Below are 27722 nucleotides of genomic sequence, written 5' to 3' on the forward strand. Positions count from 1 at the left end.
TTATTGACTTTGTAGATGAAAGAGACCTAAGAGCACAATTATTTTTACAGGTGAGTCATTCCTGGAACAATTCCAAGATTTATCAGGATCTTGAAACAAGTGTAAAAAAACAAAACAAAACAAACAAACAAAAAACACCATTGCAAATTGCATTAGCCTGTGTTAAAAATCACTTCATATAATTTGTGATACATGAAACTTTTAGGAAGAAAGCTTTTGAAGTGAAGAGAGCAGAAAGACTTGGACACAGAGTGATGATATCTTCCCTATAATTGCACAAGAGGTGGAACAGTCAAGATTCAAACCTGGTACTCCAATTCTAAAGTCTGTAATAACTAAACTCACTTTAAAAATACTACTACTGGGCGCCTGAGTAGCTCAGTTGTTGAGTGTCTGCCTTTGGCTCAGGTTTTAATTCTGGGGTCCTGAGATCGAATCCCACATGGAACCTGCTTCTCCCTCTTCCTGTGTCTTTGCCTGTGTGTCTCTCATGAATAAAAAAAAATCTTAAACAAATAAATACTACTGATAATAATAATAATTAATAATACAAAAGCTCATTCTTTAAAATGAGTAATTAAATGTGTAAAACGCACTGGTCTGATTAAGGAATAAAACAAGTTAAAGCAAAAATATACAGAACTTAATTAAGGATGAAAAGACACGTGATTAAAGATGACTGAGGCAAAACATTATAAAACATGAAACTTTATAGCCAATAATTTGAAAAATAGAGAAAGTTATTTACTAGCTCAAAAGACCACAATTAATCAAAGAAATAGACCATTTAAATAGGTCAGCTACTTGAGAAGTTGGGAAAGTAATTAAAACCTATCATTGAAAAAGACCATTGGATCCAAGAGTTTCACAGTTGACTTCTAGCTTTTAAGACATATGTTAAATTCCAAACTTTTAAATAATATTTAAATAAAAGATATGTTATTTAAACTATTCTCAATCAGACAACAGTGCATATTTGAAGCTGTAATCCCTTTTGGGATTACAAAAAGGACAAAAAATAGAAACTCTTACTTATGAATATTTTAATATATTTCCTTTTATTTCTCCTTCTCTATTTAGAATATTAGAATATTCATAACTTTAGAATATTACATTAAAATATTATATCTATTTTTTAAATATATGTTTGTAGGTAGGCTGTTATCTTTCATTAAGGATAATAAATGGGTTATTATAATATTTTTATACAAAGTGTTTATTACATCCGACTGGGTTAAAATACTGATTTATATAATCAGGAGAAAAAGAGAAGTAAAGTCATTTTTATTGAGAAAAATATTTTAGTTGAAAATAATTGGCTATAGATGGAAGAGGTCTTTTTTTATACCATTTGAACTTTCCTCCATGGTGGTAAGGGGTACATGGGAATACAGGAAGGCTGGTTTAAAGTTCCTGGCACATTCTGTATCATGCCTGTGGTTAGGCAGCCAATTTTGACGTGTTTTTCTTACCCTTAAACAGTCCTGTGTTGGATATAAAATCAATTCACAGAAATTACTTGCATTTCTATGTACTAACAAGGAGACAAAAGAAAGAGAAATTAAGGAATTGATCCCATTTACAATTGCACCAAAAAACATAAGATACCTAGGAATAAACCTAACTAAAAGGGCAAAGAATCTGTACTCTGAAAACTATAGAACACTCGTGAGGGAAATTGAGGAAGACGACAAAGAAATGGAAAAATGTTCCATGTGCACAGATTGGAAAAACAAATATTGTTGAAATGTCTATGCTACCTGGAGCAATCTATACATTCAATGCAATCCCTATCAAAATACTATCAACATTTTCACAGAGCTGGAAAAAATAATCCTAAAATTTGTATGGAACCAGAAAAGACACCAAATAGCCAAAGGAATGTTGAAAAAGAAAACCAAAGCTGGTAGCATCACAATTCCAGACTTCAAGTTATTTTACAAAGCTGTAATAATCAAAATAGTATGGTACTTGGCACAAAAAAAACAGAGATCTATGGAACAGAATAGAAAACCCAGAAATGGACCCTCAACTCTATAGTCAAGTAATCTTCAGTAAAGCAGGAAAGAAAATCCAATGGAAAAAAAGTCTCTTCAACAAATGGTTTTGGGAAAATTGGACAGTCTGATCCAAAAGAATGAAGCTGGACCATTTTTTTACACCATACACAAAAATAGACTCAAAATGGATGGAAGGAAGACCTAAATGTGAGACAGAAATCTGTCAAAACCCTAGAGGAGAACACAAACAGGAACCTCTTTGATCTTGGCTCTAGCAACTTCTTGCTAGACACTTGTCTCCAAAGGCAAGGGAAACAAAAGCAAAAATGAACTATTGGGACTTGAACAAGATAAAAAGCTTTTGCACAGCAAAGGAAACAGTCAACAAAACTAAAAAGCAACCTACAGAATGGGAGAAGATATTTGCAAATGACATATCAGATAAAGGGCTAATATCCAAGATCTATAAAGAATTTATCAAATTCAACACCCAAAGAACAAATAATCCAAGAAATGGGCAGAAGACATGAATAAACATTTCTTCAAAGAAGACATACAAATGGCCAACAGACACATGAAAAAAATGCTCAACATCATTTGGCATCAGGAAAATACAAATCAAAACTACAATGAGATACCACCTCACCCTGATCAGAATGGCTAAAATTAACAAATCAGGAAAGGACAGATACTGGCAAGGGTTGCGGAGAAAGGAGAACCCTTTCACGCTATTGATGGGAAAGCAAACTGGTAAAAACCAGTCTGAAAAACAGTATGGAATTTTCTCAGAAAGTTGAAAAAAGGGCTATCCTAGGACCTAGTAATTGCACACTAGGTATTTACCCCAAAGATACCAATGTAGCGATCTAAAGGGACACCTGCACCCCAACATTTAGAGCAACATTGTCCCCAGTAGCTAAACTATGGAAAGAGCCCAGATGACCGTCAACAGATGAATGGATAAAAAAGATGTGGTATATACATATACAATGGAGTATTACTCAAACACCAAAAAAAAAAAAAGAAAAAGAAAAAAGGAAATATTGCCATTTGGATGGCAACTAGAGGGTATGGATGGAACTAGAGGGTATTATGCTAAGCGAAATAAGTCAATCAAGGGAAGATAATTATCATATGATTTCACTCATCTGTGGAATTTAAGAAGCAAAACAGAGGAGCATAGGAGATGAGAGGAAAAAATAAAATCAGACAAAATCAGAGAGGGAGACAAACCATAAGAGACTCTTAAAATCATAGGAAACAAACTGAGGGTTGCAGGGTGGAGGGGGTTGGGGTAACTGGATGATGGACATTAAGGAGGGCATATGAGGTAATAAGCACTGGGTGTTACATAAGACTGATGAATCAATGATTCTCCCTCTGAAACTAATAATACACTATGTTAATTAATTGAATTTAAATTTAAAAAAAAAACTGTCCTGCATTACAAATCTTTCATAAGTCAGGTATTTTCTCTTTGCTTTAAGTTCTCCAGAACAATTACTCTATAATGTCAATGAATTTTACAATTAGTAGGAGTATTAAAAATTATCTAATCTACCTACATCTGAGGAAAGAGATCCAATAATTAATGTCTTTTTCAGGAATATACAACTTTCAAGGAACAAAGCCATTATCCAAACTCAGAAATTCTATTCTCAGATCTGTTGATCTTTCTACTCCACTGGATGTTCTCTCATCATGACAAGGAAAAAAAAAAGTCAAAATACACTGCAGATGAGAAATGTAAAAAGAGTTTTAATATTTCTATTTCTGTGTGTGCTTAATAAAAGCTTTTCCTACAAAAATAAGGAGGACAAGAGAGCAAAGAAACAATTCTTGCTGGGCAGCCACTTAGTTAACTTTTTCCACTCGTTAAATGGGATTTTGTTTTTTTTCTGTTTCTTATATTTGTTTATATTAAGGATGGCTTCTGGGAGGCCTGGGTGGCTCAGTGGTCCAACATCTGCCTTCAGCTCAGGGTGTGATCCCAGAGTCCTGGGATCAAGTCCAGCATCAGGTTCCTGGTGGGGAGCCTGCTTCTCCTTCTGCCTATGTCTCTGCCCTTCTCTCTGTGTCTGTCATGAATAAAGAGATAAAATATTTAAAAAAATATATAGTAAGGATGGCTTCCAGTTCCATTTTATCTTTCATTTCAACTATTACAATTAGTTATAAATACGGAGTGAGTAGATTTTCCAGATCTAATCCTCAGCTTTTGGAAATTAAAATTCAACATATTTTTTGCTCTAATATCTAAGAAAAACTCAATTACATATAATTTTATTTAAATTTTAGAATGGCTACTATTTACTGAAAACCATATAAAATTCAGGAAGAATCTTTGAATGTAACTTAATTATCAGCAGTAATTACACATGGAAAAAATGCTTCTAGTTTATTTTGAGAGGTAGCTCAGCACAGCACATGTTGCTGATTACACTCATTGTCTTTGCTTAACTGAACATGAGCAATCTCATCTCTACATTTTACATCATAAAGCATCCTCAATTTAGAGTTACTGATATATTTTCTGTTTTCATACTGTCTCCATTTAAATGCTACCCTTGGAACATATATTTTCAGCAAATAAAAAATTCATAACCCTGTGTAAATGATTAGAATAAAAATATGGGTTCTGAAGAATGCTTTTCAAATAAGTCCAAGGACTAAAATATTACTGTTGTATTCCCCTTATTTCACTCCCTCAATCCTATGTGAAATGACCAGAGGTACATAATGGTTACTATTATAATATTTATGCAAAAAATGCACACAAATTATTATCCCTAACTTTTGAGCTACTTTTATATCTTTAAAAAAAATTTGTTTGCAAAGTGTAGTAAACACAATACTCAAAAAAAACCAACCTTAGAACTGTGAATGTATCTTTACATAAATTCTTCTCATAGGTAAAACTCTCAAAACTTTCAACAAATAACTCTTCTCCAGTGAGTAGTCAACTCCCAATGAACTATTCTTCTTTGTGTGGGAAAGATGAAGAAATGAATGTTTTTGTGTGAGCACACATGTACATTGGCTTCACAGAAACAATAAAGAATCTCATCCCTTTGTTGTGAGATAATATTCCATATATGACTTTTGACAGCTCCTAAGTTGACTTTGTATCCTAATTCTAGTGCAATTTTCACACTAGTCTACGTTCTGGGGTTGGAAGTTTATAGATATTATCGTAAGTATAATAACTCTTTGACACCAACAAACAAGCAGTTAATATACTAGGTTGATAAAATTTTAACAAATGCACAAAATAAACCATGTTAAGATTGAAGTGGAGATTTATTTGGTACTTTTTTAATTTGGGGAAAAAATTTTCCCACTCTTCACATAAATATATTGTTTTAAAGATATACACATTTAAAAATAGGAATCGGAGTATAAGCCACAGCCAGATAAAATTAATAAAAGCATAAATTTTGTATCATTCTTCACCCAAATTCACTTAAGTGCTTTAAGTGATCTGAAAAGAAACTATGGTTGAGCCTCCACTATTAGGCCAAATTTCTGGGATGTAGTATTCTAATCATGAATTTCATTGAGTGTGTATATATACTACATGCACATTATATTTTATATATGTATGTATAGTTATATGTGTAAGTGTTGTGTTATATATGTTCTACATTATATTTGTATGTATACATATGCATATGATGAAAGGGCATAACATATAGTATAATAATAACAATAAAAATTAAAACTGCAATGTCAAAATAAGAAACAGACAATAGGGCAGCTCAGGTGGCTCAGCGGTTTAGTGCCACCTTCAGCCCAGGGCGTGATCCTAGAGACTGGGGATGGGGTCCGCATAGGGCTCCCTGCATGGAGCCTGCTTCTCCTTTTGCCTGTGTCTCTGCCATTCTCTCTCTCTCCTCTCTGTGTTTCTTATGAATGGATATATAAAATCTTTAAAAAAATAAAAATAAATTAAATTAATTTTTTTAAAAAAGAAAGAGACAATAGTTTTTATTCAGCAGAAGATAACCTAAAATATGTTGACCTATTAAAATCAGAATAAATAGTTTTATTTTAGGAAAAGAAATCACTTGTCTTATAAATTCTGCTCAAATGAGTAAATAATTAGCACACTATTTAGTTTAAAGTGCATAAATTTAGTTTAAAATTAAAACAGAGGAATCAAGGAATTTAGGGCTACATCCTATTTTTCCTTAGGAAGGGTAATTTTTAAGCTATGCTTTCCACTCCTCGTGGGCTACCTAGAGAAAGACTGTGGACAATTGAAAACTTATGAAAATTACATAACCCTGAGTTTCATAAACATTATGCCAGAGCACACTTGTATCTCTCCTTTGATTCCTTTTTTTATTATCTGACCAGAAACAACTGACTTTCACCTCCTTTACAACTGCATTGTTTCCCCAGTCTATCCATTGGATATTGATAGTTTTCAGATTACGGAATGCCAGATTTTTATTTGCTAGCTATCAGGCAACTGGTATTAGTAAAGAAGCAAAAAGAAAATGCAATTTCCTTAAAAAGAAAGAGATACATAAATTGAGCCTGCCCTTTCTGACAAGAAAATAATAATTGTCTTACTTTTTGAAAACACAAAGCCTATTCTTATTAGTATGGGTTATCGTATAACCTTTGGAATCAGGTATAATAATATAAATGCATTTCATAATAAATAAATATTGTTACTATGGTTGCAATATGGTCCTCTGATGAGAAATTATGTCCTAAATCAATTCTGGTGAAATAGCTCAAGGCTTTATAGTACACAACACACTGCAGAATTCATTCTGACTTCTTCCTCTCCTCCCACTTCCTCACCCTGAGCACCATACTCATCTGCTGCTAAAATCCTATTGACGCATAATCTGCAGTAGAGCTTCTACTATCCCATTACTTCCATCCTCAAGCTATTCATTTAGTTGAATCTTTGTCATTTCTTACTTACACTTTGCAGTGGTTCCTTAATGGACTCTACTTCTCAATTCTTTTCCTCCAAGGTAGCCCGCACAGAATTAGTAAATCAGAGATCAGATGTCTTTTGCTCTTTTCTTTGCAAAATCTTTTAATTGTTTATAGAATGAACAAGTTTTTAGCTTAGAAACTGAGGCATTTCCTCAGTTCTGTGGATCCACCTGATGCTAACTTCTTCATTCTCCCATCAGGTCCACTCTCACTGCTCTCTCTCTATTCTGATCATACCAGGAAAAATCTGTGCATCTGTGACATTTCCTATGTGAACCCAAAGCTGAGCATGGCTATCCCTATATCTACACATCTCTGATTCTAGTCAAGGTTCAATTTAATACCTTCTTCTCCATTAGTTCTCCCTTATATCCTAGAGTGTAATTATGATGCATTTCACTGCCAACTGACCACCCTTTGTTTACTTTTTACTTGATTATGAATTCCATTATTCTCTTATAATATAGATTATAAATGCTTTAGAAAAATTATTGTTTTGCCCTAACATTTCTGTCTTTCTTTCTCTCCAAATCTAGTATTTTTTTCCCATCTACGAGGTGCAGCACATCAAAGTAGTAAAGCATATGGGCTATGTAATCAGATAAACTTTGGTCCAAATCTTGAATCTACTATTTAGGAGCATCAGATCCTGAACAAATTCTTTTTCTTTTTCTTTTTTTAAATATTTTATGTATTTATTTGACAGAGAGAGAGAGAACAAGCAGGGCAAGCAGCAGAGGGAAAGGGAGAAGCAGGCACCCCACTGAGCAGGGAGTCCAATGGGGGGCTGCATCCCAGGATCTTAAGATCACAACCTGCAGTGAAGGCAGATGCTTAACTGACTGAGCTGTTCAGGTGCCCCAAACAAATTATTTTTCCTATGCCCAATGTGATCTTAGTGGAATGGGTATGTTCATAGTGCTTTATATTAGAGGATTCTTTTTTTTTAAAAAAAGATGTTATTTATTTATTCATGAGAGACACAGAGAGAGAGAAGCAGAGACACAGGCAGAGGGAGAAGCAGGCTCCATGCAGGGAGCCCGACGTGGGAATTGATCCTAGGACTCCAGGATCACACCCTGGGCTGAAGGCGGTGTGAAACCGCTGAGCCACCCAGGCTGCCCCACATTAGAGGATTCTTATGAAAGTTTATTCAACAAATATTTATTGAGATACGTCTTTGGTCCAAGCATAAACTGGAGTATATAGAAACAAAATAGCTGCTCCTACCTAGAAGGGTTATTATAAAGATTGAATGATACAGTCTGTGATAAGCACTTTACTTATGTTGTAAGTGCCAGAAAAGGATTAGCCATGAAAAATGTGGTTTCTGTCATGTCTTATTTGAAAGTCTTCACCAAACATTTCCTGAAAAACTACTAAATGCCACAATTGGTGGTTACTCTAGAAAGAGAGAGAAGTAAGCAGGGCTCTTAAGCTCCAGAATTTAAATCATAACAGGGGAGCAAACTAGTAAGCAAACAACATGGTGCAGATATACAGGTGTTGATATGATTTGGATAAGTATATTTAACTTTAAAAAAAAAACACACAAAAAAAGTCAGTATTTTCATGTTACTCCCTGATTATTAAAACTGAGAGAATTTGGTTAGGCATACGATGTAATAGTTTAAGTTGAGATGATATTAAGTAACTGCTGCTACCTTTGGCGGTTTTAGAACAGGCATTATGATAAACATAGTTGGGTATTTCTTGATCAATCATCTTAGTCACTTCAAAATACCAATTAGCCCTTGTAAATGTTAATAATATAAGCAATAAAGAACAGATGGCCGCATGAGCAGAAAACAGCTGCTGTTTTCCTGTCAAACCAAAAGATGTGAGCAATGTTTCTAAACAAGGGCCCAGCAGAGAAATTGTGGTGATGAAATTTTCTGCTCCGGGCCCATGCCATATATCTTCTATCTAAAGCTGCTTAAAGGCATTTACAGGCGGTAAGGGCCATAATGGTGTTGATGATCTCCGCGGTGTGGAGTGTTCTGAGATAACAGGCAGGTCACCTTCTGCAGGCCTGCCAGCGAACTTGGTGGATAATCTCTTCAAAGCTCAGGATAAGCTCCCTGGCATCATTCAGTTCTCTGCTCTGAGGATCTTCAAGAGCTTAGGAACCAAGCTGGAGGACACTTAATCTAAATGAACTCCAGTGTTCCACACAAATGGGATCATTGCCATCAACAAAAGACAAAGGAGGATTTTCCTGAGTTTACCTGGAATGGCCGTTCGCACCCTGTACCTGCCTGCTCTACTGTTTTAATTTCCACCTGCTTGATCATTTTTCATTCTTTATTCCCCTTGCTTACCGTCCCCCTACCTCGCTCCTGTGCCAGGAAGAGTACAGCAGAGAGAGAAGGTGTGTCAGATTCTTTGGCAACGAACTTAACTGATACTGTCAAAGGAGCCCATTGTGCACGGATGCCTTCTGGAATAGTTGTCTTTGCATTCACCTGCCATAGATGTGCACATTATTTATTTTGAATCATTTACGTAAGTTAACAGCCTACATTCTCAACTGACCATAAGTATCTGACCACTAAGTACCTAGAGTAACTGTATAGAAATGATTGTGTGTTTGGATGGGTAAGGGCTTTAGGCACATACTTGTAGTTACAGAAAAGGCAATGTTCTAGATGTGGGGCCTATTCCTGTTTATAGCAGGGACTGAAGGCCTACAAAGGTACTTCTAGCTCCATCTATCTGTACCTATGGCAAACTTAAGTCAAAGCAGCTGATATGTTGGCTCAGAGCAAATGAACTTTATGGAGCCAGCAAATCGGCGCCCAGAGATCACTTAATAGAATTTCATACAATTTTGGAAGTAACTTTTTCTGAGGGTGATAGGGAAAGAGGTGAGCAGCTCTGCTTGAGCGGGATGTGCTTGCTCTTAGAATGAGGTCAGATGGATCATCCAGAGTCAATTTCATTTTCATAGCCATGGACACCTTCCAGCCTCTCTCTCTCTCTCTCTCTCTTTCCCAACTGCCAACGGGTGCTCCACTCTTCAATATGCATAGTCGTTGTCTCAGAGATTGTCTAATTCCATACTAAACTTAAATCCATTTCTTACTGGCTCATAGTCAGATCACCCTTCCCAGTTTCTCTTGGTGTTTTGCATGAACATGAGCCTGAGTTCTAGGTAATACGATATGAATACAAATAATGTGGATTTATTTCATAATTCCTTAAAGATCTCCCTTGTGTAATCCTCATATTTTTCTTCTTCCAGCTGCTTAATCCAAACAAACGTGAAGACCTTGAAAGCCAAGTGTTAAAGACAAAATGGACACAGGATGGAAGAAGCCTGGGTCCCCAGATGATTTGGTCTTATTGTTTGGGAAAGTTTTAGCTCAGTTCGGTTCTTCCTCTTAGGCTATATGGCTTTTCTTACTGTAGGAATGATCCTTGCCCCTGAGGTTTGGCCCTCTTGAAGTCCCAACCGGACTGAGTCTTCAGTGAAGTTTCTTTACTTCAGCTGTTCATGCCAGAACAACAGCACCTCCCAGCACTGAACAGCCTTGGGTAGCTCTGTTAAGCCCTCATCCCTGAGCCTCTCTCTGCTAAGGTCTAGGAAGCTTCTCCTGTTTCTGTGTAGCCTGATGGTTGGGTGGAAAGCTATAGTGAGCTAAGGAACAATCAATATACATATGTACCTCCTCCTTACCCTACACAAAGCTTTTACTCCCTTGTGTATTCCTGCAACCCTAAATTACAATATCTGCCACTTACATATCAGTAAAATCGTCACTCTGCTTGGAGTCCACCTCATTACACCAAAATTACTCACCAAATACAATGAATATTACTGAAGTGTATCAATCTGTATTATTCTCTACCTCTAGGTCACCAAAAGTAATTCATTTGTGTGATTCTAATGCTTTATTTTTTATGTGATTCAAAGGCCTTATTTTTTATAAACCCTATGCTTTTGCAGTTTTATGTGTATCTATTTTGCTTGCAAGTCACAGGAATCACCTGAGAGTGTTTATAATTTTGGAAGATAGTAATTGCTTTAAAATATCTGCTGTTTAAAACGTGGAGAAAGTGTGGTATAAATAATATGTTCAATTTGAAATCAAAAGAAGTGGTTGGTTAAAGATGCTCCCCATAAAAGCAGGGACTTAAGTGTCATTTCCAGGCATGATTTAACTTTAGTGTGATGGGAAAAAAAATAAGCATTTCTGATATTCAGAAAAGAATCAAGAAAGATTCACAGGTAAAATCTGAAAAGGTGATTTTAAAAACCCATGAAGGTGACCATTCTGATTGGAAAAGAGAAAAAAACAAACATGATTTTTTTTTTTTACATGATTTTTTTTTTAAGATTTTATTTATTTATTCATGAGAGACATAGAGAGAGAGAGAGAGAGAGAGAGAGAGACATAGGCAGAGGGAGAAGCAGGCTCCATTCAGGGTGCCTGCTGTGGGACTTGATCCCGGAACTCCAGGATCATGCCCTGAGCTGAAGGTAGACACTTAACCACTGAGCCACCCAGGCATCCCCAAAACATGATTATTGATGTAAATATATTTTTGTTGAAATATATTAATATTGTTTACCATGCACATTTTTACAATGAATGCATATCACTTACATAATGAAAAAAAAACTTTTAAAGAAGATCATACAGCCATGTGTAGATACTAGAAAACCCTTATAACAAAAACAAAAGAAAAATATCTCAGTTGTAAAAACATTGTATATTAGACTTTTTGAATAAAACTTTATACACTTTCTGCTATCAATTAAAGTAATAATGGTTGGATGCGTAAATAGCTCCTTAGACACTATAAGAGAAGGCCATGAGACTGTCTGGTATATGTTGGGTAAAAAAATATTAAATACTGATTATGTGATAATTCAGAGAAAAAAGTATATGGAATATAGATTAATTAAATTAATTGAAGATGGAAATTAGCTGAAAATATTCAAAGTATTCTGATTTTTATTACTATGTCTCTGTCCCTCCAATCTTAAAATAACCATGGCTCAATTAACTGATAATTTCCCATACAACCTTGATCCTTATGTTTCAGAAACTGAACAAGATATTGGACCTGAAAAGAGGCAGATGAGCAAAGCTTGCATTTTAGGTGTCTTAAAGATGAGGTTGAGAAAACTCAGCTAAATTGTATACTTTTGATGTCTCAGCTTTCATGTCAGTCCAGACTGAGCTCTGGTCTAAATGCAAGGACATCGGATACCTCCATTTCAAAGCTTTTCATTTCTCAGGATGAGGTGTTCAATTTTTTGAAATGTAACATTCCAATTCCCTCATGATCAAATGGTTTTTGAAAAAGAACAGAAGCTTCTGAAACATTGTTATAACCAAAAAATAATAAAAAAGGGGGAAAATAACTACAAAAGAATAGATTCTTGCTTAACCAAAACTAAAAAGCAAAAGGACATATTCCAAATAGTTCCATCCAAGGACAAAAACCAACAGAAAAACAGAAAAACAGAAAAACCTTTCAGCAGGGGCAAAACACTGCAAATAAAAGAAAGTATCCCAAGTGTATGTGTCTAAAAGAGCTAATGGTTATATAAACTTTTAAATATATCACTGAATATAAAGAAGTAACACGACTTAGCAATGGCAAATCATCAGAGAAGGTATGAACTGTTAAAAGACTATCATGATTCTTGTATATATGTTAATAGGAAAGGAAATACCTAATTTCAATTAAAACACAGTAACATTTAGGGTGCCTGGATGGCTCAGTTGGCTAAGCATCTGCCTTCAGCTCAGGTCATGATCCCAGTGTCCTGGAATGGAGCCCCGTACCAGGCTCCCTGCTCAGTGGAAGTCTGCTTCTCCCTGTCTCTCTGCCCCTCCCCCAACTCATGCTCGCACATTCTCTCTCTCTCTCACACACACAAAACAAATAAATAAAAATCCTTAAAAAAAAAAACAAAAAAAAAACACTGCAAGATTCATAGGATGAAATAGTACTATCCAAGAAAGCATGTGTGTATGTTTATACACATACATAAATCACACTCAAAAATATGTATGTGCCTAAGTAAATAGCATAAGATTAGTCAATTCATAGCACCTTTATTCAATTATTCTTCTTCCATTCAGTAAATGTTTGACCTCCTATGAGTTAGGTACGGTATAAGGCACTGGGGATACCATGATGAATGCAACATACATGATGCCTAATTTTCAGTTCTGAGCAGTCTATCAGGGGTAGTGGACAATATTTACATAGCAAGAAGTTTTCGGGTAATTTAAATGGAAGATAAGTGCAAAAAAATGTTTGGAGTTTTCATGTTTGCCAAAAAAAGTAAGGCATTTATGGCAGCAATCCCTAGATGAGTTATAGCAAGTTTAGACATTCCTGAGCCTGAGTCTAAGAGCATATTCTACACAAGCTAATAAAGGAAAACAGCAACTAGCTAATGGCATCAAAATGTCCCTGTCATCATTATAACTTTTACTTTTTACATTGAATTATAGTACTAATGAATTTTAATTAATTAATAGAATTTGGAAAGCATTTTATAAATAAGTACCTCCAATATTCCACATGGGTATATGTTCAGGAATCATTAAAAAAGGTTATTTATTATTATTATTATTACTATTATAATCTTTAAAAAAATATTGTTACAGTAGCAAAGAGCAGCAATGTCATACTCTAGGGACCAACATGTGCAATGTGATTATTAGAGCAAGAAGGCATAGTGAAAGGCATCTTTTGAATGCTGAAATATGAATTTAAGACTTGTTGGCAGAAACAGCCCATGAAACAAGTGAGTAGCTCAGAATCTGCATGAGTAATGATTTTCAGTTTTTAGTTATGAGAAGGTCCTAAATAATCTATATTTGATAGATAATAAAGTTCATAAATGTCATGAACTAAAAAGGTAAAAAGGCATCCTGCTTCAATCTCTCCAGACCTTTTGTTCTTAAATTAATTTTGTAGAGTCATTTCTCCTCCAAAGACCCATATGGAGAGGCATTTCCCTTTTCTTTTACAGATTTTACTCTAAGAATGCTCATCCATTTGTTTAGCATTTATGTGAAAAGAAGAGTCTTTTATTATAAATACAAAGGATATTTAAGGTCAAATTCTAAACAGAATTAATAGATAACAGATGCATCGTCTCTCACATATTTCAATTCATTTTGGCATAGGTTACTGAAGACTTGGCTTTCACAGACTCATGAACCTCCTTTCATCCCCATGTATAGCATCCAATGCATGATCAGAGTAGTCTTCCCAGTCTGATTGCCAATTCCTTTGTTAATTAAGTGGTAGGTCAATTATTCTCTGAAAAACTACCTACAAGTCAAGTTGGACAACGTCCCGGGTCTCCTTAGACTTTCTAGCAATGATTCTGAAAGTGTGGCGTGGCGCAACCAACCAACAGCATCAGCATCACCAGAGATCTTGTTAATAATGCAAATTCTCAGGTTCTACCTAGACCTATGGAACCAGAGACTCTGGAGCTAGGGTCCAACCATCTGTGTCTTCACAGAGCCTCCCTATGATACTGACACACACTCAAGTTTGAGGAGCACTGCTCTAGGGCCTCAAATTAATTTGTTCCACTTTGGGCACAAAGTTGCTTATAAGATCCCCACAAACTCTTCTATCTCTCAACATTTCTCTAAAAATTTTCACCCTTTAATGGGCTATTTTTATTTATCTTTTCCTAAATCTATATTCTTTCTGAAATATCCCACTTTTTGGTATATCTGCCACATTGAGTCACATTACCTGAGACTTTATTCTCCACTACAGATTCATCCAGAACCCCTTTATAGAAATAATGTAATGACACCAACAAACCCCCCCCAAAAAAAAACCAGTTGTCTTACTTTAAATAATAATAATAATAATTATTATTATTATTATTATATATTTTTCTCTTACTTGAATATCTGTAGGAATTTCAGGCCATAAAATCATTCAGGAACACAAGTTCCTTTAACCTTGTGGCCCCAGCATCCCTATGGGCCTATCCTCATCTTGCATAGCTGAAGCTGGATGTGAGCACCTCCCTGTTCTAAATCAAGAGAAAAGAAAATAGAAAAAGTTCAAGGAAAAAGATTTCCTTTTAGGCAAGTGACCCGAAAGTCACAGCTCACTTTCCCTCACCTTCAGTGACCACAATTTGCCTTAAAGGAGTCTAGGCAGCTAAATGTCCAGGAAGAAACAAGAGAGAGATTTGACTGGACAATCAGCAATCAATGCCACCCCTTCCCACTGATGTTCTTTCTAGAAGTCTCCCCTCCCACCCATTAAGATTATATACTCTCCTCTCTTCTCAGACAAATTGAAGCATGACTGTATCTTAATCAGCAATTTTCTACAACTTAATTATTTATGAATATCCTTTCTGTGATTCCAAGTCATCATGTGATTAATGGCAGAGGCAGAGCTCTCAATAACACAGAGATGCAAAATGTTGTCTATAAAGTATAAAAGAAAGTAAGTGTCAAATTAGAAGCCTGAGTACCACTGCTAAGAGAATACAAATGTCCCTCATTCTGTTCATAAATCATCTTCAATTTAAATTTATGAATGTAGTGTGTATACATGTGTATACATGTATATGTGCATAATTACACATACATACATACGTACATGTATAGGTAGTAACCAATATATAAATTTTCTCGCTACAATTAATCTTAAAATCCACTCTTTAAAATGTATATAATATTTCTTTTTTTGTATATAATATTTCTTAGGAAAAAAATTATTTAAAATAGAGGAAAAATTACTAGACTATCATGCAAAAGCATTCTTAATGTCTAATAAACTAATATGGGGCCATAGCATTAGTATTTGTGAAGACAATCACATGAAATACTATAACTAAATATATTTTTTTATGGACTTCAACTGGAGATTTTTAAAATGTGCCCTTCCTTACCTCCTTCCCACTCCCCAAAATGTGAATTTGGGAATGCTTACTACTCTGACTAAACTCTTACCTGTCAACTGTGAGAACAGGGACCAATTCTAAGCTACTGGGGTGATCTTGGCTTTAGCTAGGGATCCACCTCTACTGTGCACTGTAGAGGGGTGGGGATTGCAGATTCACTCTTGTGCATCAGGATTTCCTGATAAGATAATATTGTGGGGAAATTTTTCATTCACACCTTATCTCTCCTGAGATTCTCAGGGATTTGTATCTCCTTTAAATTTGATACATGTATTGTTTGTAGCAAAAGTGTTGGTCTGCTCTATCCTATAGATGAATGCATTCAAGAGTCACAATACTTATAAGATGGCCCTTTAGAGGAAAAACTACAGAAAAAAAATGAGGAATGAAATTTTCTTATGCCTTTGGCCTTTGACTTTCTCGTTTACTTTCAAAGGCTAAATCCCAGGTCCAGTGTTGTTCTGGTAGGGTCTGAAGATACATAATAGATTGAGAGAAGTCTACATGCCTTGTAAAAATATTGCACTAGGAGATTCTAGACATTTCACCATAAGACTTGGCATTAAAAAAAAAAGAACAAAAATAACAACAAAAAACCTGAGGTGACTTAAGTGGGCAAGTAGGGAAGGGAATGAGAATGAGGTAGCAACAGTAATAATGCAAGAAAGCATTCAACTATGACTGGAAAAGCTTTTAAATTACTGTCATAGGAATATGTAAGTTTTATAAATAAAGTATATGCGTAACATTACGTGAGTATATTTTGTTAAATTTTTACAATCACAGACTTAAGAGTCAACCTGGTATTGCAATGACATGTTCACCTATTTGTGATAGCTAGTGGAAATAAATAATAAATATACATATAATATCATGTTGCTTAGGGTAGGAAAAATGTTGAAAATAGAAGAAACTCCTTTCAACTTATTTAAAAGATTCTAATGAAAAAGTTATTTAATATGCAATATTTGCATATATATGTAACTTGAACCACAATCTAGGCATCTTATTTATTAAATTCCTCTAGCTCTGAGGTCTTTATTATTTAATTAGATTTAAGTATATCTCAGAATGATCTTTTCAAAGGAAATTGCCAAGCAAGAAATAACTATAGGTTATCTAAAAATGTCCTTACCCAAGAGAATAAAGTATTATTATGTCACTACACAATATGGTTACATTTTTGCATGGAATCCATCAATGTATTGATATGAAATAATCCCTTTTGATTCATTAACTCTATTATTCAAAACATCTACAGGGAAGTGTTCCCTAATTACTTATTTAGCATTATTTAAAAGTCAACACATTTCATAAATTAAAACTTCTCCTATAGATTGTTATTTACTGAATAATACCAGTATCTTCTAGATCAGTGTTTTGACTTTAACTCGGGCACACATATACCAAAGATTTTCTATTGGGTGCTTCAAAACTAATTTAAGAAAACCCATTTCCAGATTCTCAAATTTAATATGCTCTCTTTTCAAAAACTGGGCTGCTTGAGAAAGGACCAGTCCTCAAGTTCTCCTTCCTTACTTCCTCTTTAACATCACATTTCTCCCTGTTTTCAATAAAAGGTGTATCCCTCACTCAACTGGCATTTTACTATGATGCAAAAACCTCTAGATTGCCAAACAAAGGAATAATTTTGCAGCTCCTTTAATAGAAGTGCCATAAAACCATGCCCCAATAGTTTTCATTAAGAGATGCATTATCAATAAATTTACTTTTTACTTTTATTATCAAAATTTCTTATTTATTTTGCTTTGATCAAGTATATATCACTAATAATGGTTATAATACAAATAAGAGTTAAAAAAAACTTAGAGTTAATAGTCACAGGAAGCTAATAAAAGCAATTTTCAGATCACATTTTTTTTTTTTTGACGCACAGGCAAATGATAAGTGATCCATAAAAATTTGCAACCATAAAAAGATATTACTTTAGGATAAAAGTCTGTGAATGAATTTGGAATTAAAATATAAGTTTAAGGAAAAAGGAAAAGATAGAAAAATTCTAATTATTTAAGAAGCACTTCTTCATGTGTTGTTAAATGAATAGTGGAATATATCAGATCACTATGATATCTGTATCCATATCATGCACCTAAAATAATACAAGTTATATTTAAAAACCTCAATATTTAGTGCAATCTGACAAATATACCCTTTGAAATTATCTAAGCCTAAAAATTTTTAAATATCAACTTTAAAAATCAGCAAGGAGTTAACTTTCAACATTCTTTTAGAGAGTGAGTATACAAACAAAAAATTATTTGAGGACCTCTTCCCTACAGCATTCTGAATTATTTAGATTCTAATTTGCTGGACATTTGTCCTTACATTCAATCAACATATAAAAAGAATTAGTAAATGCCAGTAATTGAGTTAAATGTTAGGGCTTGGGAGTGGGGTTACCTAGAGATGAAAGAAGGGTTCTTAAAAGCAAAATGTTATAGTCTGGTGAAGAAATAACTAGAAACGATATTAACGCTTTAGAGTCATGGTGAAAATAAACACACTGCTAGGAAACAGTAGGAAGGACACCAAACTCAGGCTGTTGTGAGGTGGGCAGTCAGAGAAGACATCCAGATTTCATAGGTTGTATGATGATCCCTTTGCTGAATATTAGCAGTTTGTTAAAAGTTAGCCAGGGGGCTCTAGGTGCCTCAGTCTGTTAAATATCTGCCTTCCACTTGGGTCATGACCCCAGGGCTCAGGAGCCTGCTTCTCCCTCTGCCCCCCACCCCCACCCCTGGGCTTGTACTCTCTCTCTCTCTCTCTCTCTCTCTCTGTTTCTCTCTCTCTTGGTTTCTCTCAAATAGATAAATAAAATACTTTTAAAAAATATAATAAAAGTTAGACAGGTGAAGTACATGTATGTGTATGTGTGTTACAAGATGAATAATAGAAACAGATCCAGCAGGAAAAAGTAAGCAGGAGGTGAATATGTGTGACCGAATAATAATTTAGGATATTCATTCATGGATTTTCACCAATTCTTCTCTAAGCTCTGTCCAAGCAGCATTTCCCACTCAAAACATGAACACTGAGTCACCCAAACAGGAATTATTAGGCTCAACCCAGAGAACAAATGCAGCAAATTCTTAGCCTCTCAGCTCAAATAATTGCGACAAGGGTATAAAATGGGAACAGGTTTGAAAGAAGTTGCCATCAAATAGAATTATTTTCTGGTTCACACACCAAGAGCAGGAATGTCTTATCACCTGAGAGGAGAGCATGTTTCAAGAGTTGGCGGCTGTGGGGGGCGGGGGGGGGGATTAGATGTATTATAGGATCCTCTTTGCTCCACTCCAAGGTAACTTAGGGCCATGCGGGCACATGATGAAATTATTTACTAGTTTTTCATATATGATAATTTGGCAGGAGCTGAGTGCAGGGAGTGGTATTTCTTTACTCCCTGAACTCTATCAGGCTGATGCACTCCTTCGCAGGAGGGCTTGATGAGGGAAGGTAGGAGGTGGGGTGATGAGTCCAGGAAAAATAGGGACTCCTGCCAAAGTCTCTACTCCTCTCAAATCACATGGGCAGGGATATTGAACTTCTCAATATCCCGAGTACGACCAAGTTTATGGAAAAAAAAAAAAAGATTCTCTGGGACTTGTCATAGGTCACTGCAGCTGGAATAAAACAGTGGCACAGCAGATCATGGGGTAGATGGTTTTCAACTGGGACCTAAAGAGGTTTGGCCACCAGTTCCAGGGACCCAAGGTGGAAATGTCATCAGTATCCCTAAGGAAACTAGCCTAGAGCCCATTGAGATTAGAACTGATACATGGGGTCCCCTCCACCAAGTTCACCCTTGTAACCCTCAAATATACCATTAAGAGAAGTGGTCAGGGAAAAAAAAAAAAACATATAGCAGACAACCTGATTATGATTGTATTTCAAACCTGAATGGGCTGAAAAATGGGTGATTTGGACAGAACAACCTGGAAAAATGTCTAGATCAAGCTGTCTGTCAGTATGCAGACTGAGTTCCAAGAGTCAGAAAATCAAACTGAGTTTTTGAAATAAAGAAAGTTACATTTTTGCTCATCAGAGTTTGTAACTTAGATATTTATGGCTATCACACATGAAAGGCCTTATATGTCAGACTAAGGAGTTTGAGTTTTGCCCTGAAGGCAATGGGAAGCAATTGAAGAATTTTAAATAGAAAAATGAGAGAAGCAGATCTGAATTTTATAGAACTCATTGTAGCAGCAGTGTGGAAGGGATTGATGAATTAAGGAATGGAGATGTAGAAAGCAGAGGAAGAAAGCCCAGCAAGAGACTTTTGACCTAAAAACAGAAAGAAATAACAGAGCACAAGAATAAGCTGTGACAGTGGAGATGGAAAGCAAGGGATTCATCTGCTAGTCTTTAAATGACAGAAGTCTTCCCTCGCAGCTCTGTCCATTCAACCCCAACAGTTTGGTTGTTAGGGCAAGATTTTTACTACAATGCCACCAGTAAACCACCACCATTTAAACCAGTTTATACTCCAGTATTGGTCCCGACAGCCCCTGGACTCTTGCCCACTTGCTATCACATTTTAATTTATTTTACTTCTACTTCTTAAAAGGTGCTAAGTTACCACTCACACATATACATGCCATTTTACATGCACTTACATTATATCCATTGACCATATACCGTAGGTAAAGTCGGAAATAGAGTATTTGCAAATTGCAATTGTATAATTTAAAACAGAGTTGGTTGACTGAAGCGTACCCTTCTATTCCTAAAGCTATCTTGTTTCTACAAAAGCTTCTGGCAGAGTACTGCATGAGTTAAATAGTCTCTGAACAGAGTTCTGTGGTACAAATCTAGCTCTATTTAATAACGAAAAAAAAAAAAGGCCCCAAATGGTGTCATTTAGACAGAATTTCCAAACCAGTGTTTAATATATAAACGAATTGCAGTTTCAACCTCCTTTTAGTCTGAGCCAATGAGTCTGCCACCTGGGTCTTCTCCACTCCCCAAAGAAAGAGGAAGTAATCTGCATGATAGGATACCTCACTTTCCCCCCTAGAAAACTGTTGTCACTGGAACAATCTTTTTCTTTCACTAAGAGCTTTTTTGCCCCACCCTCCTTCTATGCAAACCTTTCATTTTGTACAACTCCTTGCAGTGGGTCTCAACTGTTAGATGGGATGCTGAACAATTCATGAATCATCATTTAATAAAGCCAATTAGATTTTTTAATTAACTTGGTTGAATTTTGCTATTTATCACCTCTAAAATTTGTTAGTCCCATGATCTTTAGCAAATTGGTTTATTTCTCTGTACTCATGTATTATTACTTATAAAACGGGGATGGTACTATATTCACTCTATTAGTCCATTTAAGGCATTTACACAGAACCAGTAACAAAGAAGGTATACTGTAAATGCCAATAGTTGATTGTGTGCCAAATTTGACATTCCTTAAATGTTTTTAAAATTTAAATTGCATTTAGCACCAAGAAGTTTCCTCATCAAAAATCTGTCTTACGCTAATATATACTCAAACAGGGTGACTTTCATATTAAAATCTGTGAGCACAGGGCAGCCTAGGTGTCTCAGTGGTTTAGCGCCATCTTCAACCCAGGGCTGATCCTGGAGACCTGGGATCGAGTCCCACATCAGGCTCCCTGCATGGAGACTGCTTCTCCCTCTGCCTGTATCTCTGCCTCTCTCTCTCTCTTTCTCTGTCTCTCATGAATAAATAAATAAAATCTTTAAAAATAAATAAATAAATAAATAAATAAATAAATAAATAAATAAATAATAAATCTGTGAGTACAAAAGAGTAAACAGTGACATAATTCACATATTTGTCGTTAGTTTCACTTTGGGTAACATACATACAGATATCCATTTCGCTTTATACCATCTCTAAAAATTACAAAGGGCAGAGTGGAAGCTGTCTTCTTTATTATATGTGGTGCTGAGTTCAGATGTAAGCATTCCATTTACAGCAATAATAAAGCTAAATAAGAAATAATCCAAATGGAGAGAAGACTCTTGCCAGTTGGGTTATTTCTGCTGAGCAGAATGTTTATTTTTTTCATAGAACAAATTAGAAGTTTTCCAGATGGTTTATCTAAAGTATTTTTCTTTCCTCCAGGCAGAGGATAAATTAGAAGTGTTAGGAAAAGGTCATTCCCACCTCTCCAAGAAGCACATATTCATAATTAAAAGAACTAAAGTTCAACCATATATGAAGTGATCTCTACTCAATAAATGAGTGACATTTGTATATTACAGGTAATTGTTTAATTTTAAGTTTGTCAAAAATATTTTAAAGCAAATAATCATCTTTTTTGACCTTTGGTAGAAGGACTAATCTTCATCATAACACAAGCAGAAGAAATGCATTACATTAATTTGGCAACAGCAACAAATGATTTTTTTTTTCAAATTTAACTCACTTGCTAAAAACACCTAGGTGGGTGCATGATTTGCTACATAACAACACATTGTCAGGGTATTATCCAGGAGAAGGGGAGTTTTGTCTTTGGTACAGTATCTTCAGGTTAGGTAAACAATTTCTTTCTAACTGGAGTCTCCCGAGATGGTGAAGAGGAAAGAATTTAATATAGAGTTTTGCAGGAGAGATTTTATCACTTGTCAAATTAAGATAGCTACTTTTGTGAGATGGAAAATGAATCAGAAAACAAAGCTCAGACGCTAGCAGAAATTCATCTCCATTCTGTGCTTGTTTGCCAAACACCCTTCCTTCTGCAATTCTACAGGACTGTGTGTTCTGGAAGTCAGAGGAGTACAGGCTCTCCACCTGGCAGGCAAGCAGAAGGGAAGCCTCCATCTCCCAGGTCTACGCACTACCAGCATACTACGTACACCTCCATCTACCAGCTGTGAGCTCCTACCTGGTCACCAACATGTTGGGACTTCAGGTTCTGATCATGCAGTTGTGCCAAAGGACAAGGGAGTTACTAATCATTACCATTCATAATTATGTGGGCAAACAAGATACATCCCATAGACAAGCATTCTTCTTTTCTTAATAATCATGAGGCAGTTGTATTTTATTTTATTTTATTTTATTTTATTTTACTATTTTATTTTAAAGATTTAATTTATTTATTCACGATAGACATAGAGAGAGAGAGGCAGAGACACAGATAGAGGGAGAAGCAGGCTCCCAGAAAGGAGCCTGATGCGGGACTCAATCCCATGACTTGAGATCAAACCTGAGCCAAACGCAGATGTTTAACCACTGAGCCACCCATGCATCCCAGCCTCAGTTGTAATTTTAAAGACATATTGTGTATGCTCTTCACTCGTTGTTTGAGGAGTTACTTGCCTAAGATGTAAACCTCATTTTTGCATAGTAGAGAATTTATTTATGGTTTAAAGGGTAACCAGAGTCTATTATGATGGATTTAGGATCATATCGGTATCTTCAAATTTCAAATTCAGGAGAGTGAAGGCATAGTAGCATCATCCATTGAAACTTCCTCATCATCCACTGAAACTGACATTAAGTCTCTAATGTCAGTTATTATCAATGTATCAATTCATTAAAATGAGAGATCAACAGAATTATTTAGTCTACAATTAAGAAAGACTAATGTGTTTCTCATTATGAAGTTTCCCCTCTCTCCCTACTATAACTACATGTGGCAATTTATTGGAATCCTTTTATGATTCTTTTCTATATTAAAAAGTAAACAATGTTTTATAGTTATAACATTTAAGTCCAAATGATCCAGGGGAATTTTAAAGACTATTATCACATCTCATGAGTAAGTTTGAACATAAACTCCAAGCCAATAAAAAGATTCCACAGGCTCCCTTACAATATTCCATCTTGGAGGTAATAAAATAATTTCTCTTAGAGTTTTTTGGCTCTTATAGAAAAAATGTACCTTTCTTTTCTAATGTATGAAAAAGAGAGCCCCTACAATGTATCCCCAACTTCCCTTCTTTCTCCTTTATCCTCAAAATGGTAGAAATTGGGGCTCTTAGCTTTCCAACTAATTGGCTTAAGCAAAACCAGTCTGTGGTTGTCTTTATGTGTGTGGTGGGGAAACCATCTCAGGAGCCATTCCGTATCTAAGCTCAGGGCTTTCTGTAAAGAGCAATATGTCCCCACATTCATACTCAGCAGCCTCCACAATGTCAGCCCCTGCCTTGAAAGGAGGAAGGCATCTTCATAGCCTCCACCCAAAAGCTGTTTCAGAGAACACTTCTTTGGGAAGAGATGTGATTTTTCTCAATTCTTACATTGTCTATATTTGATTTCTTTCCTTACAGTGGGAGGGTCCAGGGGCAAAGCAGTGGAAGGGGAAGGGGGTGGAGCTGCTTCCTCTGCATTCACTTCATAGGACCCCAGCAGCAGCTCCACATTCCTTTGTTTGTGTGTGTTTTATAACTATTTCACTTTAAGAAAATATTCCCCAGTTGATAAAACAAACATATTAGCTCTTCTACATGGAATTTCAGAATCAAATTGTTGCCAAAATTGCCTATGTAATGTATTCTTGTTCCCTGGGAGAAGAGAAAAGAGATCCCAATGTTGAAACCTTAGCACTACCGTGGTAGAGCGTAAAGTGGGCCATTCTATTTCTGAGGGGGAGTTGTCAGAAAAATGGTATTTCCTTCCACTATCTTCTAAGTTGGACTTCTACATTATTTAGGATAAGCTGTAAAAGTTACATGCACTTATATTTTAAAAAGGTTGCTTTTTAAAAATGTAATAAAGGCTTGTTATAATTTTCAAAAAGGAATTTTCAACAATTATAATTTTATCAAGGAGTATAGCTGAGATGCTATACTAATAATTTACTTTTAGCATGTCTCCACCCAAAACGTAAGTGCTCATTATTTATTCAATCTTGTCAGAAACTCTATAAATATGTTATTATCACTCTCACAGGATAGTATTTAAAATAGAGACAAATGAATGTATGAATGTAAAGATAACTATTAAGAGTCCCATAGTGATTCCTCCAACTTGTTGAGAGGGAGACACTTGATGCTTGGGATGTTCTTTATGAAATGTCAAAGAAGACTTAAATGTTTAATGGCCTCCCATAAATGTGGAATAATTTTAGTAGCAAAAAATTATGTCCATATTGCATGCCAGAATATGAATATCACAAACCAAGGCCACATGTTTCCATTAAAATAATAAGCTGCTTTAGGTTATATCAAATTTTTTTTCATTATTTGTATAGTGTATTTGTTTTGTCATCTGCCAGCATACAGTAGTTGAAAAATAGTAGCAGTCACCAAGATTAAAATTATTGGAGGAAAACAAAGTTCAGATATTTAACTGTCAGGTAAAAACCACCAAAATTAGATTTTACCAGAAGAAAATCTGAACCAATTTATGAAACTTTGATGTTCCCTAAGGGTGTAGTCTGAGAACTGTGTGTATAACTCACGTGTTGCATTTTACAAATGAAGTGAACAAAGCCCAGAGAGGTGAACAGTGCACTCAATGACATGCTGCTATCAGAAAAGCTATCTAGAACCAAAGTCTCCACCTGCTAGTCCACCTTGGGTTTTGTTTTGTTTTGTTTTTCCTATGTCAGGTCTGATACATATGAAAGCCTCTAAGGGTTTTTCAGTTTTATGTCATTGCTGTCTCACATGTTATATATTGACTTAATTTCACTAAGTACTAAAAAGTCAGTACCAGGCTGCCTACTGCTCACTGTTAGCACATAAGTGTCAGTTCTCCACATCCTCGCAACAGTCAACATAGCAGAAGTTATAACTGCCTTCTCCAAAGTTCTCCATCCATCTTTTTTCTTTGATAATTTTGTTTCAATTGACAATGAGCTCAACTCTGGGGGTAAATTGTCCTAAGCGCATTTCTCTTTGCTAGATACATACCTTTCCTGTATCCTTGAAGCAAAGGCCATGTAACAAACTTGGGATCAATGAGATGCAAAAGAAACTCTTCTAGGAAATACTTCATTATCCTGAAGAGAGAGAAGCATGCAATGAGACCCTGTTTGAGCAACTCCATCATATTTTTTTTTTTTCTGAATTTTGCCATCTAATGATGTGATGTCTAGAATACCAGCAACAACCTTCGCTCCTCCAGGTGACTACTCAAAGATGTAAAGCCAAACAAATGAGAAACCTGTAGGAAAAAAAGAGGCCTTGGTGGCATTGCTGAATTTCTGTACCGATCTAGAGACACTTACCTCTGGACAAATCATTATGTACGATATTTAGGTGTTTTGGTTGCTTAGACCAATGTTAGAGATGAGATGAGATGTTATTTTTGTCATCCATCTATTCTTTGTACATACCCTTTGTTAGAGAAATAGAACAATTAATTTTAATAGATTTATTTAGCGTTTTCTACATATGTGCTTTTAGAGTCATGCTTAACATGTTCTTTCCTGTCCCTTGACCAAAGATTTTTCTTGTATATTTCCTCCGATTTTGTTAATATTATCATTTTTCCCATTTAGGTATTTAATTTGAAGATTAATGATGGAAATTTTTGATTATTGTCTCAGGCAGGGATTATACTTTATTTTTCTCCATACAATTTGTCAGTTTCTCCAGCATCATCTAACACAGTTCACCTTTTCCTCTATGATTACTGGTGTCACCATGATCTGAAACAATATTACCATTTAAAAATGAGGGGTTTTTTGTCCCAGTGGCCTAGGTAGTATGTCTTAATATTTGTTTTTGTTGTTGTTTTTTTTTAAGAGTTTATTTATTTATTCATGAGAGACACTGAGAGAGAGGCAGACATAGGCAGAAGGAGAAGCAGGCTTCCTGCAGGGATGTGGGACTCAATTCTGGAACTCCTGGAGCACGCCCTGAGCCGAAGGCAGACGCTCAACCACTAAGCCACCCAGGCATCCCATTATGTCTTAATATTAGGCAGCCTGTGCTTAACTAATCAAGAACATGCATTTTTCTTTACTAATCTTAAAATCAGTTTGTTAATTTCCTCAAAATATCTACTGCAACATTGATTAAAATGGCATCACATTTATAGATTAATTTTTAAAAATCACCTTTATGGAGCATGTGGGTGGCTCAGTAGGTTAAGCATCTGACTCTTGATTTTGCCTGGGGCCATGATCTCAGAGTCGTGAGATTAAACCATGTATCTGGGCATGGAGCCTACTTAAGATTCTCTCTCTCTCTCCCCACCCCCTTCTCTCTCTAAGAAAAGAAAGAAATTTTTTTCTTTAAATATTTTTAATTTATATCATCTATAAACATAATTTAAGTCTTTATATAATTGGGTATTTTTTACTTACTTTCTTTTTTCTTTATTTTGTTTAATATTTAATTATTACCTATTTGTTTCCTTTAGTATTTAGTTTTTTATTTCCTTTAAAGTAGTTAAGTCTTTCTGTAAAGTTTGCATGCATTATTTTATTAGGTTATTTCTTAAACACTTTATAGTTTGATTCTTTCATAAATGTATTTATTAATTATCTTATTTTCTTGCTGTCTATTCTTGGTTTAAAAGAGCATTCTTAATTTTTGTATGTTTACCTTGAATCTATCAGTTTTGCTGTATTTTATTGGGCCTAATTGTTGACTATCAATTCTGATGAATTTTCTATGTAGATAGTTTGCATCTGTAAGTAATAACCCTTTTGTTTTTACACCTTTTAACTTTTTTTTAAAAGATTTTATTTATTTATTCATGACAGACACAGAAAGAGAGAGAGAGAGAGAGAGAGAGAGAGAGGCAGAGACACAGGCAGAGGGAGAAGCAGGCTCTGTGCAGGAAGCCTGATGTGGGACTTGATCCTGGGACTCCAGGATCACACCCTGGCCGAAGGCAGCACTAAACCTCTGGGCTACAGGGATTGCCCCACCTTTTAACTTTTATAGCT

The 27722-nt window shown here is 35.4% G+C and overlaps 1 long non-coding RNA gene across 1 annotated transcript in view; it reads right to left on the bottom strand.

The window, feature by feature from the left end:
• Nucleotides 1–3785: 3785 nt before the first annotated feature.
• LOC144316782 (uncharacterized) overlaps nucleotides 3786–27722 on the bottom strand; it is a 94158-nt gene continuing 70221 nt past the window's right edge. Inside the window, exons 4-5 of the long non-coding RNA XR_013382634.1 lie at nucleotides 25735–25823; nucleotides 3786–4078 (exon numbers count right to left, since the gene is read on the bottom strand). This is a non-coding gene — a long non-coding RNA (uncharacterized LOC144316782). The remainder of the gene's footprint in view (nucleotides 4079–25734; nucleotides 25824–27722) is intronic.

Source organism: Canis aureus, chromosome 7, assembly GCF_053574225.1.
Source record: "Canis aureus isolate CA01 chromosome 7, VMU_Caureus_v.1.0, whole genome shotgun sequence".
Lineage (NCBI taxonomy): Eukaryota > Metazoa > Chordata > Mammalia > Carnivora > Canidae > Canis > Canis aureus.